This window comes from Pipistrellus kuhlii, unplaced genomic scaffold (assembly GCF_014108245.1).
Source record: "Pipistrellus kuhlii isolate mPipKuh1 unplaced genomic scaffold, mPipKuh1.p scaffold_m20_p_12, whole genome shotgun sequence".
In the NCBI taxonomy this organism is placed as follows: domain Eukaryota; kingdom Metazoa; phylum Chordata; class Mammalia; order Chiroptera; family Vespertilionidae; genus Pipistrellus; species Pipistrellus kuhlii.
The window spans coordinates 35,671,031-35,689,656 of NW_023425427.1; the positions used below are offsets into that span (position 1 = coordinate 35,671,031).

Here is an 18,626-nt window from a genome sequence, read left to right on the forward strand (position 1 = left end):
GTGAAACAGCTGTGTGATATTGTGATTTATAATTAGAAATATATGTTAGGCCCAGCTGGTGTGGTTCAGTGGTTGAATGTCAACCCATGAACTGGGAGGGTACAATTCGATTCCCAGTCAGGGCATATACCCAGGTTGTGGGCTTAATCTCTGATACAGGGCATGTAGGAGGCAGTCGATCAATGATTCTCTCTTTTCATTGACTAGAAGCCTGGTGCACGAATTTGTGCACAGGTGGGGTCCCTCTGGGTGGCTGTGGGGATGAGGCCCCAGCTTGCACCTCCAGGCTCATAGCCCCAGCCTCAAAGCCCCCAAGCCCCTCCTGGCACCCTGCCATGGCCTGGCACTGCCCCCTCACCTCCTCCACCATCCCACCTGCGTGGTGATCAATCAGGGCCACACACATCTGCCCCCGTCCGGCTCCCTCAGTGCCTGGGAGCTGGGCGGTGGCCCAGGGTGATCAGTGGGGTGATTGGGACCCCACTTGCACCCACCATGGCCTGATGCCACCCATTCACCTGTTCCACCATCCCACCGTGGTCCTGCTCTCATTGGGGCCTATCAGGGCTGGCAGTGCCTCCACTGCCGCCCACTGCCAGCGCTGTGTCACCTATGCCTGCCATGTTCCATGCCGCCCACTGGTGGTCAGCGCACGTCATAGCAAGAGGTCAAAATCCCAGTCGAACAATTTGCATATTAGGCTTTTATTATATAGGATGTTTCTCTTTCCCTCTCTCTTCCTTCTCTGAGTGAGAAATATATTTATACATATATATTTATATATAAATAAAAAATATTTTTAAAAAGAAGAAATAGCAGTAATATGTTTGCTCTTTTATCCATTTCTGGCTCAGAGCTCTTAAAACCCTTGGAATCACCTAAGTGTTAAGAGCTACAAAGGTGTCTTTTGTTATTTGAATGAGGTAACAATGGGACACACTCAAGGTTGGGGGCCATTTGCCAGAAGAACCAACCATGAGATTAGAGGGCTGGAACTTTCAGTCCCACCTCCTGACATCCTGGCAGGGGGATAGGGCTTGAGGTTAAACCAATCACCACCAATTGCCAATGATTTAGTCAATTATAGCTGTGAATGAAGCCTTGTAAAAAATAATAATAATAATAAAATAAAATAAATAAATAAAAGGAAAGGGTTCAGAGAGCTTCCAGGTTGGGGGAGCAGTGCACTTCCATGCTCCCTGTGTTGGGCCCAAACTCTGTTGTTTGGGAAGCACCTTTGTCTGAGATATCAATATCGCCCCATGTATCTTTTCATCTAGCTGGTGGTTCATATCCTTTATTTTCCTTTGTAATAAGTCAGTAATCTAGTGAGTAAATGTTTGTGGGGGGTGGGTTTTGTTATTGTTGTTGTGTGGTTGTGTTTTTTTTTGTGTGTGTGTGTGTGTGTGTGTGTGTGTGGTTTTTTTTTAAGTTTTGTGAAATGCTCTAGTAAGTTAATCAAACCCAAGATCAAGGTCATGGGAACCTTCGTTCTGTAGCTGACTAGCCAGAAGTACAGATCATATCTAGACTTCTGATTGGTATCTAAAGTGGAGAGCATCTTATGAAATCTGATTCTGTTTCTAGAAAGATTGTGTCAGAATTGAGTTGAATTGTGAGACACACAGCTGGTGTCCAAAAATTGTTTCATCGATAGTATAGGAAAAACCCAGACACTGGAACTGGGTTCAGAATTTTAGACACACTCTGGGGATCCTTTGATCCCAGGTTGCTGGGACCACACCAGGTTCGTCTTATAGCCAGCCCAGACTTCTGGGTCCAGCAGAGATGAACCAAGATCAGGAAAAGAAGAGACTTTGGGAAGCATGTAGATTATTTAGTGCCTTAGGTCTGCCTTCTTCTTCTCCCCTCAACCACCTGCAAAGTGAGGTCAGACTTGGCTTGGCATGCAGCAGGAGGTGAATCTCGGGCACTTAAGCTTTTGTGTGTTTTAGAATTGGCTGAAAGATCAGAGACCCACTTGAGTAAAAAGCATAATTGCAGGTGCCAAATCTGAGGCAGGGACCACAGCCCAGACTGCAGAACGGACTGGAACAAAGAACAGGACGCTAGTCAGTGCTGCCTCTCTTTCTTGTCTGCTTCTTTCTTCAGTTATTCTCTTAAGAACTGCTTGGTTACATGGCTGAACATGCTCTCCGCCTTCTCACATGCACATCAGCTCCCTCTGTTACATTCCGCACTTTCTTCCACATGAGGTAACTGACTCACTATCTCTTAGGCCCACTTCAAATGCCCAGGGAAAAGAATCTGATAAGCATGGGCATAGGAAGCACAGATATGGCCACTAGAAACCAATTTTATGTTCTAGATAAGTTTCTAGAGAAGAGTAGATCATGAGCACATCCCTATGCCCTAACAAGACACAAAGGTATTGTTTACCTTGGATGGGATGCAGGGACAGGTGCCTGAGCTTCTGCTCTAAACCAGAAGACCTGATGCAATGGCAGAAACCCTCCTGAGAATCTTAACTGTAATACCAGCCCAGGGCTGTTAGCCAAGGCCTCAGCCCTCAGCAGAGGCATCTGCCTTCTCCCCATGACCTCTTTTAATCAGAGCACCTGTCCCCTTTCTGAGAGAAGTTTTCCTGCCTTCTCCTTTTGTCCAAAAGGGCACCCAGGGGAGCCAGATTTTGTTGTTGTTGTTGTTGTTGTTGTTGTAGTTGTTCTGTGTGACCCACTTCCCATAACTGCTCAGTGGGCTAAAGAATGGTGGATTTAGATGTGGGCTCATGACACAGGGTATGGCTGGCTTCGGGAGACTGTCAGCCAATCAGATGCTCAAAACAGAAGCAGTTAGGCCAGCCCTGAAGGGTTATGGAGTTCCTGGACTCGTGATAGGAAATATGATGTTGAGGCAGCAGAAACTCTGAGAAAGCAAAATCAACAAGGAAGAGAAAAGAGGTTCCGACTAAAGAGAAAGGATGAGGAAGTCAGCAGTGCAGGGAGGACAGACGAGATGCGCAGAGAGAAGTAGAGACAAACAGAAGGGGAGACAACGCCATGAGCAGCTGCTGGTGTGGTCTTGCTTCTGACCGTCGGGGTCCCCACCCATCCTTACGTCACAGATTTGATTGAGCAAACTGAGTTCATTAAAATGTTTTACTTTTACAATAACTGTTTTCAAGAATATTCTGTTAACACTCCCAGCCTGCCAGGTAGAGAACGACCTTCATCATTATCTCAGTTCAGCTTCATAATGTGCAGGTCACATGTTATGGCAGTCCCGCCCCAAGTTTCCTAATAGCTTTATGAGACATAATTCACATACTATACAATCCACCCATTTAAAGTGTACCCTTCAGTGGTTTTCAGTAAATGCATGGAATGGTGCAACAATCACTTTAAAAACATTTTCATCATACCGAAATGAAACCTCATTCACTTTGTCAGTCACCCCTCTACCCCATTGCCCCCTTCTTCCATTCCCAGGCAGCCACTAATTATTTTCTGTCTCTGTGGATTTGTCTGATATGAACATGTCATATAAATGGAATTATATAATATGTGGTCTTTGTGACTGGCTTCTTTCACTGAACATGATGTTTTCAAGGTTCGCCCACATTGTACAATAGCATGCATTAGTAGGTCATTCCTTTTTAAGGCTGAATTATTATATTCTACTCTATGGATGTACCCACATTTATTAGTCCATTCATCACTTGATGGACAGTTGAACTCTCTGCTTTTTGGCTATTGTGAATAATGCTGCTGTAACAATTCATGTACAGGTCTTTGTGTGCACAAATATTTCTCTCTCTCCTGGATCTATACCTCAGAGTATAATGCTGGGTCATACAGTGACTTTGTGTTTAACGTTTTGAAGAACTGCCAAAGTTCCATCCCACTTGAAATTCCAATCATATATTCTTTTCAGATTCCCTGCTCTCTTCCCAGAACAGGCTAAATTTCTGGCTCTGCCCTTGAGTGGGGAGGGACATGCTTCCAGGCTCCATCTGGTTCAGTCTGAAATCAAGTGGCTTGTTAAGGTCCCAGGACTGTGTCCCTGAATTACCTTCCTTCTGCTTCATCTGAAGTCACAGAAACTGTTGGGGTCTTCTGTGGTCACTGAGAGCTCAGCGATCTGGAGTGAAGACTGCCTCCATTTTCTTCATCTTTGAAAACAGTTCTATAGCTCTTCATGCCCTCCAGGTATGGGGTACTCCAGTGAACCTCCCATTCAGAAACTTCAGGCAAGAAGCAGATGCTGATCTCTATGTAGGAACACCCTACAACTTCAAGGATGTGTGTCCAGTGTTCTCTTCTCCCCAAGAATGAGAGGGGAAGAGGTCAGGATACCTCCTGTCTAGGCCCCAGAATTGCTAATCCCTCCCTTTTATTTTTCACTGTGCATGAAATTCATGCACTGGAGGGGTGGTCCCTCAGCCCAGCCTGCCCCTTCTCACAGTCCGGAAGCCCTCAGGGGATGTCCTACTGACAGCTTAGGCCCGCTCCCCATGGGGAGCCACAGTCTAGCCTCCCTCTGCCTGAGGTGACCAGCTGATCAGGGAAAGGCACCACCCCCATCACCCTGGGCCTCTGGCTTCCCTCTGCAGGAGGCATCCTGGTGATCAGGGGAAGGCGACACTCCCATCACGCCTCTGCTGCTGCCACTGGCAGTGGTGAGACTGCCTGAACCTCAGCTTTCACAGCCGCTGTGGCTTGCCTGAGCCTCGCCTGGCCCTCACTGCCTGAGCCTTGGGCCCTTCAATGGCAGCGGCCATCAGTGGCTTGCCTAAACCCCGGGCCGGCCCTGGGCAAGTGGCAGCCGCCATCGCATTCCCAATGCTGCAAGTCCCCACCCACCTACCTGCTGCACACTTTGCCTGCTGATTAGTCATTATGTGAGGGTGTCCCAACCAATTTGCGTATCACCCTATTACTAGTATAGATTGTTAAAGGCCAGTGAACCAGTTCAACCTCTAATCCCCACCTCTTCTCTACTCTCATTTCCTGATCCAATTCTATACCTGGGAGACTCACCTGAGGAATTAGGCCTTACTGAAATTTGTGATTTCAGTAACCTTTTTCTCAACACAGAGCTCTCTCTGCAGTTATTGTTTTCCTGTTCAGGAAATGCTGAAGCAGGAAAAATACCCAATCAGTAGCTTACATCAACCCATTAACCTGAAAGTAAGCCTCCCTTTTATCTGAATTTCTTTCAAGAAATGAGCCAAACCTGAACCTTTTTTCTTCTAAAAACAAGCAACCATCTCAGTTGCTCTGGTCAGAATATCTTCCCACAGGCCGAGACTGGTTTGGCTCAGTGGATAGAGCATCGGCCTGAGGACTGAGGGGTCCCAGGTTCGATTCCTGTCAAGGGCATGTACCTTGGTTGCAGGCACATCCCTGGTGGGGGGTGTGCAAGAGGCAGCTGAGCCATGATTCTCTCTCATTGATGTTTCTAACTCTCTTTCCTTCCCCTTCCTCTCTGTAAAAAAATCAATAAAATATATTAAAAAAAAAAAGAATATCTGCCCACACCTTCCTTCCCTCACTGTGAAGCAGGCCTTCCTTATAGACAAAGGTCAGGTGGAATTCCAAGCTAAGCGTTTGACTTTTGGTGTGATTAATAACTGATCTCTATTCCCTGGGCTGACCATGAGTCAAGGAAGACCAATTTGCAGGGTGGCCCCCATGTGGACTCCTCCCTGCCCTCCTCCCTCTGGCTGCCTGTTATTTCCCCCACCTCTGAACCCCCTATCCCCATTTCAAGAGAGGGGCCTGCCATCATTCCCTTCCATCACATTCCAGATAAACTCTATCACCTTGGTCCCTGACTTTGGAAAGGTTGCTAAGCCTGGTTCTAAATAAGCTGCTGGCTCCTTGTAATTCTCACCCCTTCCTGAGCTGTGCCTTCTTACCCATGTTTCAGAACCCTGTGTGCATTTCGTTTCACTCTTAGACTGTGTTCTTTCCCTTTCCCCCCACTTCCCTATAAGGCCTAATAGAGTGAAGAAAGAGTGGACTTATGTTTTTGGACCTGAAATAGTTAATACTGATTTAGTACCTATTATGTGGCAAGTGCTGTTCTAAGTATTTCATATGAACATTTATATCACATTGAATTGCATTGTGTTACACACATTGCATTGTATTGCACAGCATTTGGAGGAAAATATTCTGAGAAGCTCTGCCTTATCTTCACAAGGTGATCCTGGTTAAGCTGTGTAACCTCTCTTCACCTTGACCTTTCTTTCTATAAAGTGGAAGAGGCCTTGCAGACTAGTTGTTTACATGGGTGAGATTATTATTATGCTTATTATAGTGCAATATCTCTGACCTAAATTCCAATTTTCCATGATCAAGTATCATCTAACACACTGTTAAAAGTAAATTTTATATCTAGCATAATCCTATCCCAAACCTGAATTTCTGTTGAAAAAACAATACAGATCTCACTTTGGAGATAGATCATTATAAGGACAATAGCATTTTTAAAAATAAATTTTAAATAAGTTCTGAAAAAATGAAATAAAACTTCAACTGAGTAAATTTAAAAAATCTTACTGGATTTATTCAATTATTCATGAATCTGGAAGTATCTAATTTAGCAAATAGAAAGAGGGTCCAAGTAGCTGTAAGAAACTAAAGATTTTCATAGGCAGGAGGGAGCAGGAACAAAGAAGTTATACTAGATGGAAAAGCAAATTGGTTATAGAAAAGTCACTTTCCTTTAGGGGATGGCAGGTCTGTCAGGCAGATTAATCAAGCAATTCTCTATTTTTTTTTTTTATTGGAAATGAAGAGGAAAACGGTCTTTATTCATTGATAACATTATTAACTGTATACTAGAAAATCCTATAAAATGTATAAAAACTACTCAAACTAATAAGTTTAACAAGTTTACAGGATACAAGATCAATATAAAAATCAATTATATTTCTATACATTAGCAATAAACTATTTTAAAAAAAACTTAAAACAATACTGTTTACAATAACATAGCTTTGTTTGTAATAGCCAGAAACTGAAAACAACCTAAAAGCCCAGCAGTGTGTGAATAGATAAATTATACTATATCCATATAATGGACTATTACTCAGCAAAAAAAGAAAAAAGAAAAAAAAGAAATTAACTACTCAGTAATATGGATAAATATCGAAATAATTAAGCCCAATTACCCCCTCCCAAAGCACATATTATGTTATTCCATTTATATGCAATTCTAAAATGCAAAATGCAAACTAATCTATAGCAACCAAAAGCAAATCTATGGTTATTTGAGGAGTAGTTATGGAAGATTATGACTAGGAGGAGGGATTACAAATGGGCAGAAAGAAACTTTTGGGGATGACGGATATATTCACTGTCTGGATTGTACTGATGATTTCAGGGGCATATTTGATTTTATGTATGTGAAAACCAAATAACAAACTTTAAATATGTGTATGTTTATGTATGTCAACAAAAATTTCCCATCTGAGGTGTGTGGAAAGGAGAATTTTATTCAGGTGAACAGCTTGCAAAGTGGGAAATGCAACCTCCTTGAGAGGCATAGCTAAACTGTGTGTGTACTCCTAAAAACAAGACCTCAGGCTCAAAACAGAGAGAGTTAAACTATGACCCCTGTCACCAAACTGAGACTTAATTATAGTTTTGCCCCCCCCCCCCCCAAATGGAATCTTAAGCCAATCCATCAAGAATGCTCTCCACTGCCCTAGCTGGTTTGGCTCAGTGGATAGAACTTGGCCTTTGGACCAAAGAGACCCAGATTTGATTCCTGTCAAGGGTACATACCTGGGTTGCAGGCTCTTCCCAGGTCGGGGCTCATGCAGGAGGCAACCAATTGATGTGTTTTTTTTCACATCAATATTTCTGTCTTTCCCTCTCTCATCCAGGCTCCCTAAAAATCAATAGAAAAATATCCTTGGGCAAGGATTAACAAAAATATATTAAAATATATGAAAATAAAGGTTAACCTTTAAAAAAAAAAAAAGAATTCGCTCCAGTGAGACAAGGGGTGGGTCACCTTTTATGGAGAAGGGTCCCACCCTGGTTCCCAATTGACATGTATTTTTTTCTGCAATTGAATAATTTTTATGCAAATAAGGAATTCAAATTTGCACAGTCCTGTTTGGCCCAAATTGTGTGTTCTAATTGATCAATGGAGCAGTTCTGATTGGTTGGTATAGGTGCAAATGAGGATATATTTGTCCAGTTTTGATAGTATAGGGCAGGTCTCAGTCCACTGATGGAAAGATGAAACCAGGAACTCCTTGGTAAGGGTTGAGTTGGGTGGAACAGCCCGGTGGCAGGCTGACAGTGACTTTTCCCGAAATTCAGAGAACATGAGAGGCCTCAGTTAGCAATAGCCATAGACCCTGATTATGAATTTGGGCCCAGTTAACCACGCTCTTTGGCAAATATATTTCTTCTCAGGGTTCATGTCAATAAAACTGCTTAAAGGCGTGGGGAAGGTGAGGGTGTGGAGAAACACAGAGGCCACATGTGATACTGTAAATTCCCAGGGTTTGTCATTAGGCAAGGCGAGGCTGATGTTCTTGTGCAAGTCACTTGGGATTCTCAGCTGTGGAAATAATACCGCCCTCCCAGGTTTTAAGAAATAGTGGAAACTTTGGTAAAGCATATGGCACTTGGCTAGGCATTCAATTTGTTGTTGGGCAAGGTGGAAGGCAAATATGCAACCTGCAATCAACTTCACGGCAGTGCATCTTGGATCTGTGACTTTAAGCAAGTTCCTTAACTTCTCTGTCACTGTCTCGGTTTCAGGGAGATTCAATGACACAATCTGTGCAACTATTGTAGTGCCAGGTACAGGAGGAAAGGAGCCATCAGTGGCATTTCTCAGAAAGGACAGAGGGTGGTAGGCTGACCCCGCCAGCAGGGGTGTCCAGGGCTGGGGAGGCAGTGAGGCTCAGAAGGCAGAACAAGAGCAGCAGCAAAACCAACATCCAGACACTCCAGCAAACACCATCAGTACAATTCTTGATGGACTGTTTTAAGATTCCATGTGGGAAGAGGCAAACATAATTAAGTCTTGGTTTGGCGATTGAGGTCATAGTGTAACTCTCCATTTTGAGCCTGTTGTTTTGAGGAGCACAAACACAATTTAGCTATGCCTCTCAGGGATCTCCCATTATAAAAAAAATAATAATATAAAGGGAACAAAGCTAAATTAAATAAATTAGAAACTAAAACACAGCCTTTGCAAAGTTCTTGAAATGTTTTCTTGTTGCTGTTTAGCAATTTAATTTTCTATGACTAATTTTTAAAAATTATTTCCATGTCTTTACAAAAGTGCGTTTGTGTTCATGGCAAGTTATTTAGAAAATGAAATATAAACAAAAAGAAGAAACTAAAAAATCACCTATAAGTTCTCTACGTAGAGGCCCCTGTTAAAATGTTGACATCTCCCCTTCAGTATCTTTTTCAAGGCATATAGATTTATAAGGCAGGAAAACATGCTGAGATATTAGTTTGAGTTGTCTGTGGGCCCTGTGGTGAAAACACGGAGGGCCTTGTTGTGAAAACACCCTTGCTCTGAGGTAAGTCTGTTTTCCAAAACCTACGGAATGAAGAAAGAGCCTGGGAACCTACAGCACCAGGGGTCTGACCGGTTGGGTCAGACCCAACCTGGGTTCAGCAACCTGGGTTGTGGCTAGGAAAGAATTCAAAGTCAGTCTCAAACTGTAAGAGAACATTTATTTGGTAAATCACAGAGGTAGAAGAAGTAATTCCTAGAAGAAATGGGCTTAGGAAACAAGTAATGGAGGTAAAGGAAGGGCCCTTGGAGCTTGGGAGTGAGGGTAGGGAGGAGAAAGGGAGGGAAAGGCTTGGGCATGCTCCCAGGGTCCTCCATCCTAAGGGTTTTAAGGGTGGAGATTTTAGGGGAGGTCACAGGGAATGATCTCAGTAGAAAATCCAGCAGTTTTCCAGCTGTGTCCCTTTATTGTTGTAGTCTCCACTAATTGATTGGCCAGCACCAGGGAAGGGAGTCACTATTCAATGCTGCTGGTCCTGAGGTCAGCCTTGGCTGGTATTGTTGCTTTTTCTGGTCCTAGAGCTGGAACACAATGGAAGCATGGATGTGTCTAGGGGGGGGAAATCAGGGGGTCTAAATCTCATAACCAGCAATATGCTAGAGGAGGAAAAGTCACCATGGGGCGATGTCCCACCCTATAATTGACTAAAATCCCAGTTCACGAATTCATGCACCAGTGGGGTCCCTTGGCCTGGCCTGCTGGATCAGACCAAAACCAGCTCTCCAACATCCCCCAAGGGGTCCCAGATTGCGAGAGGGTGCAGGCCAGGCCAAGGGACTTCACTGTGAGATCCCAGGTCGCAGGGGATTATTTCAGTAGAAAATCCAGCAGTTTTCCAGCTGTGTCCTTTTATTGTTGTAGTCTCCACTAATTGATTGGCCAGCACCAGGGCAGGGGGTCATTTTTCAATGCTGCTGGTCCTGAGGTCAGCCTTGGCTGGTATTGTTGCTTTTTCTGGGCCTAGAGCTGAAACACAATGGAAGCATGGATATCTCTAGGAGGGGAACATCAGGGGGTCCAAACCTCATAACCAGCAATATGCTAGGGGAGGAAAAGTCACCATGGGGGCCAGGAAGGGACACAGGAGGTTGGCCAGCCAAGGAGGGACCGCAGGAGGGCTTCAGGATGTGTCTGGCCCGTCTTGCTCAGTCCTGATCAGCCGGACCCCAGCAGCAAGCTAAGCTACCAGTTGGAGTGTCTGCCACCTGGTGGTCAGTGCATGTCATAGTGACTGGTTAACTTATAGCAAGCAGTTGAGCAGCCTTAGCATATCATTAGCATATTATGCTTTGATTGGTTGGACAGCCAACCAGACAACTGGACACTTAGCATATTAAGCTTTTTTTATATAGGGTTATTCATTGCTGGGTACCTGGGACTTTTCACCCTGGTGACCTTCTGTACCTGGCCCATTGTTCTTGCTTTGCTCATGTCTGTCTAAACTGCCTGCAGCAAGAGGAAATAGAGTGGGGTGGAGTGGAAGGAAACTCGGATAAGACAGAAAAGAGAAACAGTGACAAGTATATCTCCCTCCTAAAGAGGGATGGCACTCTGACAGGTGGTATGTGGATCTCATGTAGACACTAAACTCTCAGAGCCATGCAGAGGACATACGCACCTCTGTGGTCCCACTACGCCATGGGGCTTTTCAGTGGTGAGACTGAAAACCAGTTGGCAAGAAAAGGCCAACTTGAATATAGACTAGATGACCAATCTCATTCCTACTGAGACAGGCTAGTAGTAAGCCAGAACAAATGGAATAGGGAAACTAAGGCAGATAGTTAAATGCCCGAGCAGTTTACAGACATCAAGTAAATGGCAACACCCTATCTTCCCTAACCAAGGACACTTAAAAGTAAATAGTTTACACTTCCAGAGGGTAAATAGCTTAAATCATCCTATTCAGTGAGATAGGTAACAAAAATTCAATTAGTGCCATTTGTGCCAACCACACCCAAGGATGTGTGAAGTCAGGGGAATAAATCTCATTTTGGCACATCAGCATAAAACTGCTGGATATTCTCTTGTGACTCCCCTCAGACCTCCCCTAAACTCTCAGCCTTTAAAACCATCAAGAGGAAAGACCCAGGGTGTGCACTCCCTCTGAGAACATGCCCGCATCTTTCCTTATCCTTCCATTTCCCCTGGGCACATTGTCTTTGCCTTTCCAAGGGCCCTTCTGCCTCTTTAACTTGTTTCCTGTGCCTCTGCAGTCCAGCTGGCTCAGTTCTTCTACCTCTGTGACTTTTTCTTGTAATTTGAGTTTTGGCTCAAAATTCTTTTTCTTTCTTTCTTTTTTTTTTTTCCTGAACTCAAGAACCAAGGTGTAACTTCACTGGCAATAACTGGTGCCATTTGGCCAGCAACATCTCAAGTAACACTCTGGTTCCCTTGGGCTCATAGGAGTGGGGTCAGCAGAGATGAAACTCTGACGCTCAGACAGGGTGTGTTTTCTTAGCCACATTTCTCTAATGTGTTCTTGTCTTCTCTCCAAGCCTTGCCTTTAAGTCTCCACTGCCTAATTGTTTTTCTTTCTATTGAATATTTTTAGAGATTTTTAAAAAAATAAGTTTTTTATTGATTTCATATTTAAATATATATATATTTACTGAGTTCAGAGAGGAAGGGAGAGGAAGAGAGATATAGAAGCATCAATGATGAGAGAGAATCATTGATCAACTGCCTCCTACATGCCCCTTACTGAGGATCAAGCCTGCAACCCAGCCATGTGCCCTGATAGGGAACTGAATTGTGACCTTCTGGTTCATAGGTTGACACTCAACCACTGATCCACACTAGCAGGGCTATTGTTTTTTCTTCTGAAAAGGCAGTGTTCTCCTTTCCTCCTTGTTCTTTTGACTCCATCCCTCAAACAAGAAACAATTGTGGTAGCTGCAGTTGGGAGTGGCTGCCTAAATACCAAGACTGGGACTGTCTGTGCAATTGAGGAAAGGCATATATAAAATGGGTCTAACAATATCTAGGCCACAAGTTCCTCCAAGAATGAAATGAAGTCCTGTAGTGGGTTGAATAGTGTTCCCTCCAAATCCATGTTCACCTGGAGCCTCAAAATGTAACCTTATTTAGAAGTAGGGTATCTACAGATGTAATCAGTGAAGATGAGGTCACACCAGATTAGGGTGGGCACTCATCTAGTGGTTAGTGTTCCTATAAGAAGAGGAGAGGACACTCAGAGACACACACAGGGAAGAAGGTCATGTGAAGATGAGAGAAGAGATTGGAGTGAAGCAGCCACAAACCAAGGAATGCCAAGCCTTACAGAAAGCTGTTGGGAGCAAGGAAAAGGCAAGGAGTCTTTCCTTGCTGTAGCCTTCAGAGGGAGTGGCCCTGTGACACTTTGGTTGCAGATTTATAGCTTCCAGACCTGTGAGAGAACAATGAGGGAGTTGTGAGAGCAGTATCTGTTGTTTTAAGCCACCCACTTTATGGTCTTTTGTTATGCAGCCACAAGAAAACTATTAAAAATACCTGTGTAAAATTTCTGACACACAGATAGAACATGCTAGCAATTCTTTCCTCGGCCTTCTTTTCTGGTAACTTTATAACTAGTTTTCCCAAATACCAGTCAGTTATTTGCTTAACACGAAGTGATCCTGAAAGCAAAACCAAAACTCAGTAGGCTGGGCTTCAATGGTTCCTAAGAATTAGTTGTGATTTGAATCACAACTGAATGGCAATGACGTCTTTTCTCCTGTGGAATTATTATCTGATGGCTTTTCATTATCCATCTTCCTGATGCCCATGGGCCAGCTAGAAGGAGTCCCGGCTTCAGTCTACTGGCTGTTGCAGTGGTCTAGGCGGCAACCTAGAGTTTTTGTTTTGTTTTCTTTTGGCTGTTTGTTTAGCTGTGGCTTCTATGAAGGAATCTGATGCAAAGAGCAACTTTTATTGTTTTGTTTTGTTTTGTTTTGTTTATTTGCCTGAGGAGCAAGTGCCAAGTGGTGATGTGAGTATCCAGGGGGTTGAGGTTTTTCTGGCTCTTTGCGTTGGTGTGGAACATGATGAGGCTGTCGCAGTGGGGTAAGCGTGGGCACCCTTTCCCTCCACAGCATCGGAGGCAGGAGAAATTCTGCCTCAGACATTGTGCTCAGGGACACAAGCAAGCTAATTTCTGCCTGCTCCCCAAATAGTGGGATTTCTCTTGCTTTTCCCTATACTTATTATTGTTGTTGGGCAGTTTTATGAGGTGAGATATTTTTATGCACAAAATAAACGTGCATTGAAAAATATTGAACTATTCTTGAGATTATCTCAGCTTAGAATTTTTGAAGGGTTAATAGAACTTAAAATTTTGTTTTCCTGTGTCTGACATGTTTTGAGTTATCCCTTTGGCAGGGAGAGAACATTCCTGGCTAGCCTGTGTTTAGAAGCTATGCTCTAAAAGAAAGCTGTTTAAAAACAAAAGTAAAATAGTAATTACATTAATTTATACTACAGACAACCATTATTTAACAAAAATGTGATCTGGGATCTACTAAAAGGCTTATTTTTCTATGTGAAATGATGAAAGATTAGTAAAATGGAAGAAAACTGAAAATATTTATTGCTCTCCACCTGGTACACATAGTAGTTGAATGACAGCGGATTCATGAAAGAGAGCATTAAAGTGAGGAGGTCAAGTTTCAGTGAAATTGCCTATAAATAAGGTCTTCTGACCCTGAAATTCTCAGGTCTGGTGGGAGGGAATAATGGACAATATATCTGACAAACTTCACGGTAAGAATATTAAGGCTGAGCAGTAATCACACAGTTGCATGAGAAGTCAAATGCTCCCTCCCAAGATCCTAAGATCCTAAGATTCTATAAATGGATGAACCATTTCATTTTTGCCACTCAAAGCTGGTTTATTCACATTCATTACCTAACCTCTCACTGTCAGTCCTTGCCTACTGCTTCAAAGTGTCTTCTTCCTGCTGTCTGTGAGCCTTTCCATTAAATTAGAGTTTTAGATTATCTGAATCCCAAGTGCCTAGCACAATATATGATCATGGGGTGCTTGTTGAATTGTTTAATGCACTGATTTGATGAAATGGCAGGTGAGCCACCAGATGTAGGTTATTTGTGTAATATACTGGAGACAGTTTGAAGTTGATTTGAGGAGATGATTCATGTTTCAGAGTTGACTTGTTTTACAATGCATTGGAAGAGAACCATAGATTGTTGTGTGTCTTTTTTTTAAATAATATATTTTATTAATTTTTTTTACAGAGAGAAAGGGAGAGGGATAGAGAGTTAGAAACATTGATGAGAGAGAAACATTGATCAGCTGCCTCCTGCACACCTCCCACCAGGCATGTGCCTGCAACCAAGTTACTGTTATGCCCAGATTTTGTGATCCTCAAGGACCACGAGGGAGCCGAGTCCAATGCAATAGCAGAAAGCCTGTATTCCATACCAGCATGGGCTCTGTCCCACTTACACCAACAGCGGTGGAAGAGGAAGAGCTTCAATAGATTAAGTGGTTTTATAGGGGTGGTGATGTCACTGCTTTGGCTGACCCTGATTGGTTGGGTGAGGGCTAGGGTCCAGTTACAAAATGGAGGATCAGGAGTTCCGCCCTGCCCACTCATTCCGAGGAGTTAGCCCCGCCCTGCCCTTTCAGTACATGCTATTGACTGGAATCGAACCTGGGACCTTTCAGTCTGCAGGCTGAAGCTCTATCCACTGAGCCAAACCAGTTATAGCTATTGTGTATCTTTTTTATTCCACGTGGCAATGTCCAAATACACTGAATGCCTTAATTGTTTAATACCTGGGTTACCATGTAATGAGGCAACTTCAGCCTGGCCTCCTATTGTTACACCCCACTGTAGCAGGGTTTATTTATTTATCTATTTTAGAAAGAAAGGAAGGAAGAGAGAGAGAGAAACATTAATCAGTTGCTTCCTGACCAAGGATGGAACCCCAACCTGGGTATGTGCCCTAATTGGGAATCAAACCTGCGACCTTTTGGTGTTTAGGATGCCACTCAACCAAATGAGCCACATGGGCAGCAGGATTCATTTAGATTATACTATATGTTCCCCTGATCTTAAAAAACTCACTATATTGCAGGATAAATAAATAACTCTGAAAGATTATCCAGCCCCAACCACCTCAATGCTTTCCCGCTGTCTCTACCACACCTAAGGGTTTATTCCAGTTCTTATTCTTTAGATTTCTCGATTATCTTCTTGGAATTTTCCTCCCTTGGGCTTGAAACACTGGAATGGGAGAAGCTTCTCTTACTCTTAGAACTATTTCTTCTCTCCCAAGTTTGGGAGCATTCCTACTCCTGCTCTCCAAACTTGGAAGCATTCCTAGTTCAAACCACTTTTTTCTAGTCTCACCTTCTATATTCTCCCTCACAGAGAGTTAGTTTATTCCCTAATATCAACTAACATCAACATATTTGAGATAACTTCTTTATGTTTATCTCTAGCCCTCAATTATGTCAAAAGCTCTACACTTACATTTTTCTTGAATGCCTTGTATTACTTCATGACTCAAACTCAACTTATCAGCATTCCTCTAAAAATTAGCTTTCCTTTTTTATTTTAATTTCATTTTTAAAGTATATTTTTATTGATTTCAGAGAGGAAGGGGGGAGGGAGAGATAGAAACATCAATGATGAAAATCATTGATTGGCTGCTTCTTGCATGCTCCTTACTGGGATTGAGCCCATAGCCTGGGCAGGTGTCCTTGACTGGAATTGAACCTGGCACCTTTCAGTCCATAGGCCAACATTCTATCCATGGAGCCAAATTGGCTAGGGTTCTTTCTCTTAAAAAAAAAAAAAAAAAAAAAAATATATATATATATATATATATATATATATATATATATATATATATATATATGTATGTATATATATCACACATACACACACACACACACACACACACACACTAGAAGCCCAATGCACAAAGATTTGTGCTAGAATGGGTCTTCCTTTCCCTGGCTGCTGGCACCACTTTCCACTCTAGCCCAGCCCTGCCTTCCCACGTTGCCATGGTGATGACACAAGTATTCCACCTGCCCCTGGTCACTTGGGGTGCCTGTATATGCAAATCAACCACCATCTTTGGTGGGTTAATTTGCATATTACTCCTGATTGGCTCGTGGGTGTAGCATAGTGATGGTTGATTTGCATGTTTCTCTTTTATTAGGTAAGATGTATATTTTTATTGATTTCAGAGATGGAGAGAGAAACAGAAACATCAACGATGAGAGAGAATCATTGATAGGCTGCTTCCTGCACATCCCAAACTGAGGATTGAGCCCACAACTGGAGCATGTGCCCTGACCGGGAATGAAACTGTGACCTTCTGGTTCATAGGTCAATGCTCAACTTTGAGCCACACTGGCAGGGCAGAATCCCTCTTTCTTGATCTTATACCTCCTTTTTTTTTTTTTCTGATACAACCGATACCAATGATATCAATATTGTTTTGATAGTTTGGCCTCAAAACTATAGTCAAATTTTTCCTTCTCTTTCTTTCCTGTGTGGCTGATCACTTATCAATTGTCCTGTCAGTAGTCCTGACAATTGTCTTATCAATGTTCTTCTTTAGGTGGCTCCTCCCTAGATGAGAATGCAGCTGACAGACATTTCTGGCCACTGGATCTGCCAGAATTTAGGCAACAATTTTTATAGAAATCTCTATATTGTTTTGTGTTACCAGTAACAAAGCACCAAAATTATTAGAGGTTTAGCAAATAATTCTAAGGACCTAATAAAGTACAAAGAGTTCTTATTCTAGCAGGGAAACAGAAATTCACCCACTTAACATACTTGGAATGACTTACAATAATGTTAACACTAGAGGTAAGTAGCAGATACAATTGAGGCAAAAGGAACAGCTTAAGACATTTAAGAGAGGCTTATATACTGTGTTAAATGCATAAGAATGTAAGGCTATTTAAGGAGACACTTAAGATTCAATACTATTTTTTCTTTTTAAATCCTCACCCGAGGATATTTTTCCATTGATTTTTAGAAAAAGGAAAAGACAGAGAGAAATACGATGTGAGGGAAACACATTGATTGGTTGCCTCCTGCTCATGCCTCAACCAAGGCCCAGGCTTGGGAGAAGCCTGCAACACGGGCATGTTCCCTTGACAGAAATCAAACCTGGGACCCTTTGATCTGCACCCCAAGGCTCTATCCACTGAGTAAACTGACTAGGGATGCAATACTATTTTTAAGTACCTGAAGGAACTGAAATAGAGAGAAAATAAGATTAGGAAAAAAATAAGATGAGATCAGACATGAGAGATTACAATCCTCAAAGCACCTGTGAGTTCCATGGAAAGTGCATACATTTTTTTGTGGCTCAGGGAAGAGGGGCCAGGTTAGGGAAGGTTTTGCAGGCCACACTAAGGAGAACTGTACCTTGTAAATAATGGGAGCTATTGAAGTCTTTTAAGCAGGAGTAACTTGGTCAGGATTAGTCATTCAGTATTCAGGAGATTACTCTGCCTGCTAGGTAAAAGGATAATTTATTCAACAAATATTAACAGAGTGTTTACTTACTACCAGACAATGTTCTTAGGGCTGAAGGCAGAGCAGTAAGCAAAACAAAGATCCTTGATTTAAGCAATCATATTCTTATGAAAGATGTCAGGCTATATAATAAAAAGGTAATGTGCAAATTGACCATCACTCCAACACAGAGGATGGCCAGCAGGGGTGGGCAGTTGGGGGAGACCAGGCCAGCAGGGGAGGGCAGTTAGGGGCGACCAGGATAGCCGGGAAGGGCAGTTAGGGGTAATTGGGCCAGCAGGGGAGCAGTTAGGTATCGATCAGGCTAGCAGGGGAGTGGTTAGGCAGCAATCAGGCAGGCAGGTGAGTGGTTGGAGCCAGCAGTCCTGGATTGTGAGAGGGATGTCCAACCCCACAAGGGTCCCAGATTGGAAAGGACACCCTGCCCCATCCTCTATGCACGAATTTTTTTGCACAGGGCCTCTAGTAATATAGTAACATAATAAACAAGTACATTATATGGCATGTCTGCTGGTAATGAATGCTTTGGAAAAGAGACCGATAAGGAGAATTGGGGATGCCAGAGGGCTGGTGCGCTGGCAGTTTTACAGAAGGGA

At 43.0% G+C, this 18,626-nt stretch overlaps 1 protein-coding gene, 1 long non-coding RNA gene and 1 other non-coding gene across 7 annotated transcripts in view; 2 read left to right on the forward strand and 1 right to left on the reverse strand.

Moving 5' to 3' along the window:
- The window catches only part of PDCD1LG2 (programmed cell death 1 ligand 2), a 68,969-nt gene that overhangs the window by 6,291 nt on the left and 44,052 nt on the right, over positions 1-18,626 (forward strand). For 2 of the 5 annotated variants that reach the window (XM_045580186.1, XM_045580185.1), the window contains exon 1: positions 12,910-13,490. The exons of 1 other annotated variant lie outside the window; for it this stretch is intronic. The gene's annotated coding sequence lies outside the window, so the exon portion shown is untranslated. Of the gene's footprint in view, positions 1-12,909; positions 13,565-18,626 lie in introns of those variants that run through there. 2 more of the 5 variants (XM_045580183.1, XM_036433986.2) reach the window with 2 other exon arrangements.
- On the forward strand, positions 6,360-6,428 carry LOC118716842. Its single transcript, XR_004987292.1, has one exon. It is a non-coding gene; the product is annotated as a small nucleolar RNA SNORD50 (small nucleolar RNA).
- LOC123652147 lies at positions 10,339-13,138 on the reverse strand. Its single transcript, XR_006741306.1, has 3 exons — positions 13,013-13,138; positions 12,804-12,908; positions 10,339-10,489 (listed from the first exon to the last, which is right to left on the reverse strand). It is a non-coding gene; the product is annotated as an uncharacterized LOC123652147 (long non-coding RNA).